An 11890-nucleotide genomic window follows, 5' to 3' on the forward strand; every position below is an offset into this window, starting at 1 on the left:
ATAGTAACAATACTATCGTTTATTTGCTTTAAAGATTTACTAAAGTCTGCAAACTGATCTGAAAAGTTTTGTATAGCACTTTGGATTGGTTTTAATGCTATTTTTAGTTCTTCTAAAAGGAAATTTGAGCCATTTAAATCTTTATTACTTACATTAAAAGTTTCTGTAGGTTGTCTAGATGATTTCAGTCTTTTGAACCTGAATCTTTTCAGGAGAGAGCATTGAAGTATATTTGGCCTTTGTAGGCTGAGTCTCCATGGAGTCAGATTTTGTAGCCATGCCCAGAAATGGAATGCAGTTAACAGGATACCAGGAACCAGGAACAGACTGGAGCAGTAGGAGTCCCAGCAGCAGAGAGACCAAGAATGTTCTGAGGTAAAATAAATCCCAGGATAATAATTCCAGAAGAAAAAATAATCCAAATGCGTAGAAAAAGATTTATAAAATCTTTTAGTATAAAAATTTGAGGAAAAAGGTTGATGTAAAGTTGTAAAAAAAAACAAAAGTTAAATAGCTGTGAGGAGCTCAGAGAGTAAGGACTAGACTAGTCGGCGGCCATCTTGGAATGGTCTGTTCATGGTCTTTAACGAGGAGTCTTGCCATGACTTTGGACTCCTGGATGCCCCAGCACTGCACCTGGAAGAGCGATCCTTCTTCCACACCGGCCATAGTGCCTGCAGGCAAAAGCTGCAACCAGTTATGAGATGCATTCCCACCTGTGGGGGTATAAATAGGGCCAAATTCCTTTACTTTTCCATGATTGGATGGTTTTGAAAATGCTAACCCATGGGCAAACATGCTTACCAAAGGTTGGCATTGCTTAAAGGGGTATACCAATGGGAGGACTGATTTTGCTGGCCTACACATTGCTTACACATAGTAAGCGTAAGCAGGGGTGTGCAATGCTTAGGTTGCTTATTTTTAAATTTGCACACTATTGGCTGTTTGGCATTGATTTATCATTCATTACATGTCATATATTTCTTTAGTATCCATGATTCATATGTACATACCCTGTATAGGGTCCTTGTGTTTACTGGGGGATTTCATCACTTTATTACAATGACACCTCACATTTGGACTTACTGCAGTACTCCAGTTCACATATTTATGTTATGTAGTAGGTTATACAACATAAAACTGTATATAGATTCCTTTCACATGTAAATTGTGATTTTGTTATAGTGAGGATCTGTTTGGGGATACATCAATTTAATGTACTGCTGTGATGGCTTACTGGTTAACTGCTGTGACTATATTGTACAGGGTCCTGGGTGCAAGACCTGCAGGGTTGTTTTGTTGCTGGGCAGAACAGCGGCTGTTGGATACAGAGTGATTAACGCACTTTTAATCAGTTGTAAGTGGGTTTGCGGAATGGTAAGCAATGCTAACGTCTGGTTAAATATGCTTACAGACATCTTTAAAATGGCTTAACCTGTGTGCACATTGCTTACCCCCATGCATATGGGCTTAAACCCACTTACTACTGTTTAAAACTGCTTACTCCCACTTACCCCACACTGATTTAGACAAAAATTAAACAGGGATCTTGTGAAAGTGGTAGATTTGGACACTCTATGGATTTATCATTCATTACACATTATACCTTCATTCAGTATCCCTGATTCATGTGTACGTATACTGTATGGGGTACTTGTGTTTATCTGTGGATTTTACCACATTATTACAATGACAATTCACATCTGCACTTAATGCAGTACTCCAGTTCACAAATATATGTTATTTAGTAGGTTATACAGCAACAACATGTTCATAAAGTGATTTCACATGAAAAATGGAATTTACTAAGTGAGAATCGAACTGGGAATGACTGCTCACAAAGTTAACACTCTGACCACTACACTTTTGCAGTACTGCTTCAATTGAATGTATCTTGCTATTTATCTTCTTGTACTATTTAAGCTACAGTATGCATAGCTAAGCAATGGGCAAACCCATGGACCTATGGTTAAATTTAATCTGTGTGATAAAAAAAAAATTCTCTACTGCTATTTTCTCTAGGAAGGGACAGGTTTCACTTATTGCTTTGGATTTCTGTGTGCATCTGCACATATGGCAGACATCCTAGCAATCCCCCATACCTCTCAACCTCTTCATGCACATTATCTGGACAAAGGTTGACAACATGAGGTCCAACTATGGACATATTTTAATTATTGCTCTTATAACTTGGGAAAGTTTCTAGTGTAACAGGTTTGTTTTAATATACGTTTTCTGATGGATTGGAAGTCTGACACTGAAATGTATGCCATTATTTACCAACTTCAATCCTGAGATCATCCCAGTGATTTGCCATGACAGGTGGGGTGCTGTATGGGTGACAAATCAAGACATTCTGTGATGATTTGTACAGCTGGGAGGTATGCAGCCTTCTATGAGCGTTCTCGCTCATTTTAATTGCCGAGCGGCACTTCCTGACTGCAGGGGCATGTGTATTGTGAGAGCTCTGCTCTCAGACACAACCCCTGCACTCTTCCTTGCTCCATGTCCATTTAGGACCAGAAGCAGTGCGCCTTCATTACTATGCATGGCACGCTGTCGTGTTGGTCTTAAATGGTCATTTCCATGCAGGAATAACTTATTCTTGCATGGAAGATTAGTGAATCCCAGGGAATGAGAGGCAAAATGCACTTTTTTTTCAAAATAAGCACAAGGAAAGGCAAATAAATAATTAAAGTTATAACCAACAGTTTAGAAAGAAAGGAGCTTATAAAACTCAATTTACAGTATGGTTGGGCAAATGAAAATCACCAAGTTTAAAAAGCAGTGAATCAATGAATGGGAGGGTGTGTGAGAGAAATAACCAGCAGGGAGTCACCAACAGTGCTTGTAGTTTTTACAAGCCTTGTTTTTCAAAAAGACAAAGATACAGAAAGCAAATTAACCAATGGAAAAAAAAACATGGAATGTGCAGCCTAGGTAATTTAAGCATCTATCTGCCACATAGAACAAAAACATCAAGCCAAGCAAATTTCTTATAACAGAAAACAAAATGGAACCGGTAGAACAGAAAGCAACTCTATTCGTTTAAGGAACTCACAGAAAACAAAAACAAACAAACAAAAAAATAGATTTAATTTCCTCACCCAGCAGGGCGTCACCAGCAGTGCTCATAAATTTTGCAGGCCTTGAGTCAGTTAGAATGAAAAAGATTAAAATTCAAAATACTTTGAATCGCAAAGATTTGAATATTTTTTGATGGGAAGCAAGCCTTCCCTGCACCCCCACACTTCATGATGATATATGCTGACTCTCTAAAGCCAAAAAACACAGCATGCATGGGACCGGACAACATCCCAGGCTGCATTTTACATGAACTTCAGAATGAACTGGCTCCCCACCTAAGCACCATGTTCATTAATAGCCTCGCATCAGGCTTTGTGCCCACTGAATGGTGCACAGGAACAGTTATCTCACTCCACAAAAGGGGAGCCACCACTGATCCTAGGAACTATTGCCCTATTAGCCTGATGACCCTGGTCTGCAAGGCCATGGAATGTATCATCATGGAACTCATAAACAAAGACATTGGTAATCTCCAAACTCTGGATCCCACCCAGTTCGGGTTTGTGAAAGGCAGATCATGCCTCCTAAACCTGATCGACTTCTTTGAGGCAGTCACCAAAGCCGTAGATGAGAGTAAGGTGGTTCAGACAGCCTAGCTTGACCTTGCCAAGGATTTCAACACCATCCCCCATTCTGAAATTACAGCTAAACTCACTAAACTAGGTATAAATCCCTACATCACAACATGGGTTGCCAACTGGCTCACTGACAGAACCCACACTGTAGAAGTTGCAGACTCCAAATCTGACCTCAAACCAGTGTCAAGTTGAGTACCACTGGGTTCAGTCCTCAGACCTCTCCTGTTTAGTATCTACTTCTATGAAGTACAGGCTAACACAGAAGGCCTCTGGCTAACGAAGTTCACAGATGACTGCAAACTAGGAGCCATAGTCAAGGCCCCAAATGATGTGGACATCCTACAGAAGGGCCTCGCTGAGACAGATGCCTGGTGTCAAAGCCATGAACTCAAGCTCAGTGCCAAAAAGTGCAGTGTCATCCCCTTTGGTAAAAACTCTGTACCCATGAACTACCACATAGGCAGCAATCTACTTAACACTGAATGTGTGATAAGAGACCTTGGGAAACAGGTGGACAGTAGTCTCTCCTTTGATAGTCACATCGCCACAGTAGTCAGGAAGTCCTTCTACATGGCACAGCTCATCATAAAAGGGTTCTCATCCAGGAAAAACGAGGTTATTGTTCCCCTCTACTCGACACTCATTAGACCCATTATAGAGTACAATGCCCCTTTTGGAATGTACCTCACAAGACATCTGCAGCAGCTGGAAAAGCCACAGAAGTACATCACAAAGAGGATTACTGGCCTCAAACAAATGCCCTACACTGACCATCTCAGAAAACTCCATCTTTCTTCCATAGCATATCACCTACTCCGAGGTGATCTCTGCTAACATATAAAGCTATGTCAAACCCAAAGCTTTGCTGGATATGCTACACCTAAAGAAATCCCAATCTCTCCGAGCTACATGCTCTAGGGACCTAAACCTTGTCACCACTATAAACAGGACATGCTGGAGGGATAGATTCCTGTCCCTGAGACTTCCCATACTCTGGAACAGGCTACCCATCTATGTCAAGCAAAGTTCTTCATTAGCACTCTTCAAGAAAAGTCTTGATGAGTGGATGGGAAATAGGAAATACACCCCAAGGATCACTTCTGTGTCTCTGCTCGACAGTGGCACAGGAAAATAACTTTCTTGGGTGGCGTAAGCCAGGGAACCTTGTTGGCTAGGCTTACGTAGGCCCTTGGGCCGATAGCCTAGTACCTAACTATGAACCTATGAACCTATGACTCTGGGATTGCACAACAGTAGTGTATAAAACTCTGTCACAAACAGTTTGTATAACCACATTTGGAAAGCATCTATTCAGCAGAACCCTAAAATGATCATTGCATATATCTGCTAGCACCTTAAAAGTCATATGTAGGCATACATTTATACCTATTAATTTTAACAATCATAAGGGATGTCAGCTATTAAAGTCTGAAAATTGTTTCTTTCTATTAGTTTATTTAAATGATTCTGTAGCTGTAAAGGAAAGCATTCCTAAGTGAATTATTGTCAAAAGTATTTCAGATTACTTAAGTTAAACTGCACACTAATGACTGGATTTATTTTGTTTTCTAACTTAAATTAACATAAAAAAGACTCCCTGAGAATTTTATATTGGCCCATCAACCCTCTAGACAGAAAATGTAATTGCATCTTTCAGCTATATAGGAAAATATACATTTTCTCATTTCCTTAACCCCTTACTACCTGGTTATCAGACATATAATGTAGTCTGCAGATCATATCGGTCAGCAGGTAGACATTCTGCTGTCTGCCAACAAAAATATGCTTTTTTCAGTATGTTTATATTTGGCTTCTCTCTTCTAGTATGCAGTCTCATAACAGCTGATGGCAATATCCCAGCACATGATACACGGGCTTTACACTAGGTGGACAAGCATCCTCTCACAGGGTCTGGGCAGCAAGCTCCCACTGAATCTGGACTGACAGTGCTTTACACAGAAATCCTACTTCTACATCAGTGAGCTATATTTGATCTGAATATTTTAATACAACATAACTTTTCACATTTCCTTTTTTTTTAGTTTATTTCCTCTTATACATATGCATCTGTCCATTATGTTATTCATATTTTGCTATTATTTTCATAATTATAACTTATTCTGAAATCCATAACATTATACTGCATATATAAGACTATAGATATGAGTTATGATAATTGTGATGGTAACACATATCTGTTACAATGAGTGGATATATGTTTGTTTCTTTATATGCTTGGTATACAACCAAAAACATATACAATCTTCAGCACATCATCTACTGTTTATCTTCAACCCTTGGCACATCATCATATCTATAAAAATATCAGTAAATCAATCAGACATGCTCAATACCTGTAAATTACTAACAAAAAAATATAGAAAACGACACCCCAAAAACACTTTAATCCACCAAAAGTCCATTACACCAAAGTCTATGGTTAATTTAACAAATAAGCATAAATAAAACTGAAATATGGATTGATTTTTTTTCCTTTTTACTAAATTAAAAAGCAGTCTTTACAGACTTATTCATTTATTCATTCCCTGATTACCCCAAATCAATTTTAGGATAAAAGAGGGGAGAAGGAGCCTTATCTGACTCAAAGTGGGTGCAAGGCAAGGAGCTGTAACTGAATGGGGTGTCATACACACCTACTTAAAATATAACATGAAAGCTAAATCATCTACAGCATGTAGGTTGCCACCTTTAAAGCAGGCCAAAGCGAGGCATGGGGAAGTGGTCAGAATAACACTGGCCACAACCTCTACCCATGACATCACCACAGGAGTGGTGAAAGAGATACAGTTATGGGTACAGCAGCATAAAATTATTATAGCATACTGAAATCTCACACAAACCATTTAAATTATGCAATGTTAACAGTAAAAGTGAAGCATTACTGCAAACACACACACACACACACACACACACACACACACACACACACACACACACACACACACACACACACACACACACACACACACACACACACACACACACACACACACACACACATTGCTCAGCTATAACAGTAAGTAAACCTATCTAAAAATAAACCATTCATATTAACCAGACAAGTATGTTTATTTAAAAAAGCAAAATACTGTAGATCATGTATGTCACACTAACATAACTATCCTGAACAAAAAAACTAAAAAATCTACATACTGCACACAACACAAGCACACTAAAATTGTATGAATATGCATAATTAAACAGAGTACATTGATTGCAAATTAAAACAAAAACTAATATTTACTTATTACACTAACCATAACTATTCTAAAAAAATCTACATACTGCATTCTACAAGCAAATAAAACTTTGCATTTGATTTGATGGCATGAAAAAGTGCTCAGTTTTATATACTATTTGAATAAAAACTACTGCATTTCTTCTAGTAATTTACAGCCAACATTAGCTCACCTTTTAACAAGTCCACACTGCAACAATTTCTCACATCTGTCCATTTATTTTTAACCAGAGGAAAAAACTCTCTCTGTAAATGCATTGGATGTTGGTATAGATAATGCCCTAGTAATTACAAGATATAGTGCAGTCAGCTCAGGCCATTTTCTGAAAAGCTTCAGCCACTTTTCTCCTGGTAATTAGCCTGTAGTACATAATTCTTGAGGAAAGGGCTTGATTGTTCAATAGTCCTGAAAAAAGATTGTCTTCATCTGTGTCCTGCAGACTCAGGGCACTCGTTACATTGAGTAACACACTAAATACAAAAGATTCAGTTAAAAATAGCTTTGACGCTGTAAAGTACTTGACTGCTGTCTCCAACAACATGATGGAGTCTCTTTTCAGCTTGTTAAAAGAAGTGCAATCTATTGAGTTCATAAGTGCCCCAAGTGTTTCACCAACTCGTCTGCAGTTTTTTCTTGAGAAACATTTTAGAAGCTGTCTCCATGGCAGCAAGTGCTGCTTTTTCTTATTTACTTATGTGTTCATTGAAATGAATGAGAACAGCACTGAGAAAGTGCAAACAGTACTGGGGCAGAATAAGTAATGTATTCTCACTATGCTAATTGTCTGAAAAGTCTTATCTGTGGGGGGGGGGGGTCTACTCTCTTCCCTGGGAGAAGGAATATGACTGGAACACTGACAGATTTTTTACTACTCCTATCTCAATGGCTGCCAGGAGTGACAGCCAACTTGTTGGTATATGCCTTAAGAGATTTTCAAATTCTATGCTGCTCCTGTGCATAGAGTGCTTTTCAAAATGTGTTGTGATATGGCCTGTGCAGATTCATCATGGTTTTCATAGAAGTCCGAAAGGCCATTCATCATCCTTTCTTCTTTGAAAAAGTACTCTATAACAATTGGAAATAAGTGTATGTTTATGATGGTTTAATTTCTCCAAGTCTTTTGGGTTTACTAATACCTAAATGGGAATGAACCCCATTATTGTTTCAATGTTATCCACAAGTGCTGTACACAGCACTGGCAATGTGTCCAGAACTGACTTTCACAATTCATATGCAGTTATGTGTATCACTGGCATATCTAAATACAACTGTAAATTCTTTTTTATAAGACCCATAGCTTCTACTACTATTAGAACTGTCTTGGTATCCTTCTTTCACATCGCCCCATTTCTGCCTGCAAATCCTGGTATTTTATGACTTTGTGTTTCCCTGTACATAAGACACTGTAATCACTGGGTGTAGCAGTTTCAATGATCAATGCTACTTTTTTCTTCTTTTCATGGACTACTATATCTGGTTTTCTCACATCTATTTTTTTTAATTATTAGTAATGGGTGATCCCATGCAATGCAAACTTCACCATTCTCTATAATGTTTTATGGATCATGTTCCAATGCTTTTCAACTACTTAATTATTGCAATGTTTGCACAATCACAAGTGCAACAGTCTTGCCACATTATGATTTTCAGAATATAGATCCTCTGCCATTAGTTCATTGCACCCAGTAACAACATGTATGACTGTTTTACAGAAACTGCATTTGTCTGTTTCTCCTACTTCTTCAATGGACTTTGTAAACCAGTGGGTATGCAGTTCACAGTCCTGGATCACTATTATTAACCTTTCATCTTTTGGTCTAAATTAACCTCTCCTCAACCACTCCTGCATTAGATCCTGATCAACTTGAAATTGTTCCAGGAGTTTTCTGTACTTGCAACTATATTTATGTCTTTTCCATGTTTCTTGCCTTCTCATCTGATGCTCATTCTTATATTCTTTCTTTTGCCTTTTGGCACATTCAGTTGCTGCCTGATTTTTGCCTACTTCTGGTTTGATTTCCATTCTGGCTTACCACTGATATGGTTCTGCTAAACTAAGCAGGAAAGTCATCTTAGACTTGTTATCTTCACATTTTAAAACTTTTTTGGATCTGCTAAAGTCAGCAGAAATGTATAAAGTCCTACCATTGTAGATCTATACAAAAAAAAAATACACACACACACATATATATATATATATATATATATATATATATATATATATATATATATATTATACCTTTGAAAACCTACTATTTACAAATCCCAGCATGACCAGTACAGATTTGAATACTGTACAGTGCGCCCATTGATCTCTCAACATTAAAAAAGTAGAAACTGAAATTACGCATAATATTCACACTTTCTAAAAAATTAAAGCCATAAAACACTACTTCAGCTTATTACTAGAATCACAGTCTTTGCAGGACTGGTTGGAGTCCTTTCTGGGCTGATTGACTTGCTGGCTTGCTTGCTGACTTCTTGGAGTGACTGGATGGCTTGCTGGCTTCCTGGAGTTGCAGTCTGCTTGTTTATATCTTCATGGTTTATTACTAGGCTAACTGTCCTTGTAGGCCATTTTAAGCCTAGCCAATTACCCCATGTAAGAATAAAATCCTGCACCTTGTGTCTAAAAGTTAAATACATTAACCACTATGTTTCCCAACCTGAGTAACTCAATCACTAGCTGTATACAATTTTTCACTGGGCCACATTTATGACACTGGATTTGAGCTGCAGGAAGGAGCTACAGACCTCATGATATGTGCATAATCGCATATTAGGTGCATTTTCAAATACTATCTTTCAAATTAAAACACCGCAAATAATTAAAGGAAAACTCCACCATCTCTTACAGTCAAACTCAACTCATAGGGTACTTTTCTACCTACAATATGATTCCAGTACTGTATAGGTACCTGACACCTGCTTGTACTTTATAAAACTTTCATTTCCTCACATTGGTATCAAAGGAAGGGAAAAATCATCCACTTTTTTTTAAGCTTAACTTCTCACATATGTTCATAAGTTGCAGAGGAATTTGTCTGCATCTGCATGACATACCACAGATAGAGAAATTTGTAGTCAGCAGCTCAGCCTGCTGTAAATAAGACAGGGAGGTGTGAACTGTTTTCTATTGTCTTTACTGCAGAGTGGAAGAGAACTTACCCTGATTCACAGCTACTTCCAATGCAGCCATGCCTTTCTAAGCAAAACAGAGCAATTAGATTTGTCAATGGTTCAAAGACAGCTGTCAAATCTTTTGCAAATTTACATAAGCAGCATCACAGTATTGAAAAACTAAGCTTTAAACATGTGTTGTTTATACTACTTTACATTTTAAGATAACTTGAGTGTAGTATCAAAGATGTCTGTGACATTTAGAGAAAAGTCAGAAAATATTTTTTTGTAATTCTTGTAAAGTATCAGCACATTTACCAAAGTCTAGTGGGAGGGGCTGTCAGTTCATCTTGGACTACAAAAAGATACTTTGAACAAAGGCCTGCAGTTTAGCAACTGTTTTGTTTGTGCTGTATAATTCCTTAGTATACTAAACAAGCCCTGAGACACACACAAATGAGGGTCATTCAAGAAGAAAATCTCAGTCTTGGTTACAGACAGTATATAAAATGACATTGACTGACATTAATCTCATTATATGTCAGTGGAATGGGAAGACACTGTTACTTCCTTATGTCTAGCATGACTTATATAAAACAGACTTGAAATGAATTATGGGAAAGAGAAAGGCATAAATAAAAATAAGATCACATTGCTATATCAAGCCGCATTGACAGCCATTTTGGTGAAAACATATTAAAATTCTATAAGAAGCAGTCAGAGTGATTTTGAGATGTTAAAATATGTCAGAAACAGAGATAGATTGAAAAAAATGTTTTTCAGTTCTAAGGCAGAGATTTCCTTTATATAAACCATAACAAGTTTGTAAAAAGTGCCAGTACCCATGTCCTAAAGTTTTAAGCAAAGGTTCCCCAAAGCAGCACCACCTTGGTTATGGTTATTAGGCTGTTCTTCCGAAAGAGGAGGTACATTTTAATAATTGCTCCTTTAACAACTTGAGATAATTTGATTGTAAACAAAATGTAAATTTAGTTTTCATTAAAGTGTTACTTTTTCTTCCCTGAGAGGTAGGTAGAGTAATTTTTGCATGCCGTCTGCATATTTATCAGAAAGAAAGGGGCTCCAGTCTTGGCTGACCAGTTAATGACCCATGTTGGAATGGTTCTACCTGGATTATTGAAGTAGGGCATGTATACTTTTGTACCCAACTGTCCATCATCTTCAAGTGCCAGGCTTTGTTTGTAGCTCTGTACTCTGACAATTCCAGATTTTTCTGGACACTCTGACACTGTGATGCTTTAGACTAGGATAACCCAGATCTTGCGTCCATTAATTTCCAGGTATTTTCATTAATGAATACATACATAATCTTGATTAGAAAAAAAGGAAAAGGAAATTTCACTTCCCAGTTTTTCACACAACTCTGTAACATAACTATCCCACTGTTTTCTGTATTCTAAATTCATGTAGACATTTGTACACAGTTCAGGGGAACATTCTTTGAGAGATCCAAAAACTTTATATTCTTAAAGTCGTGATTACTCACAATACAACAAGCATATTTTAATGCCCATGGTCTCCACAAATAGCTCCCAGCCCCCATCTAACTTCAACTCATCCAGCACTTGCCAGACATTCTGAAAGTTTTCCTCATGGAAGTGCAGAGCCATGTTCAATCTCAAGACATTCATATGGCGACAAGCAATAATGACGCACATGATCCCACGACACATAAATGGGGTGGAGTCTGCTAATGGATTAGTCCCACCTTTTAACAGCTGCTGAGGTTGCAATAGTCTGACTTGAAGTATTGCTCTGTGCTTGAGTGCCTGGCTGTGATCCTTGATAAAAAAAAGTCAAATCTCACATTTCTTTTGATTAGCA

General features: G+C 37.8%; 1 pseudogene; it reads right to left on the reverse strand.

Annotated features, from left to right (window-relative positions):
- Positions 1–11052: 11052 nt before the first annotated feature.
- LOC122814190 lies at positions 11053–11676 on the reverse strand (annotated as a pseudogene).
- Between the last annotated feature and the right edge of the window lie 214 nt (positions 11677–11890).

Source organism: Protopterus annectens, chromosome 10.part0, assembly GCF_019279795.1.
Source record: "Protopterus annectens isolate FY-2018-M chromosome 10.part0, PAN1.0, whole genome shotgun sequence".
Taxonomy (NCBI): Eukaryota; Metazoa; Chordata; order Ceratodontiformes; family Protopteridae; genus Protopterus; species Protopterus annectens.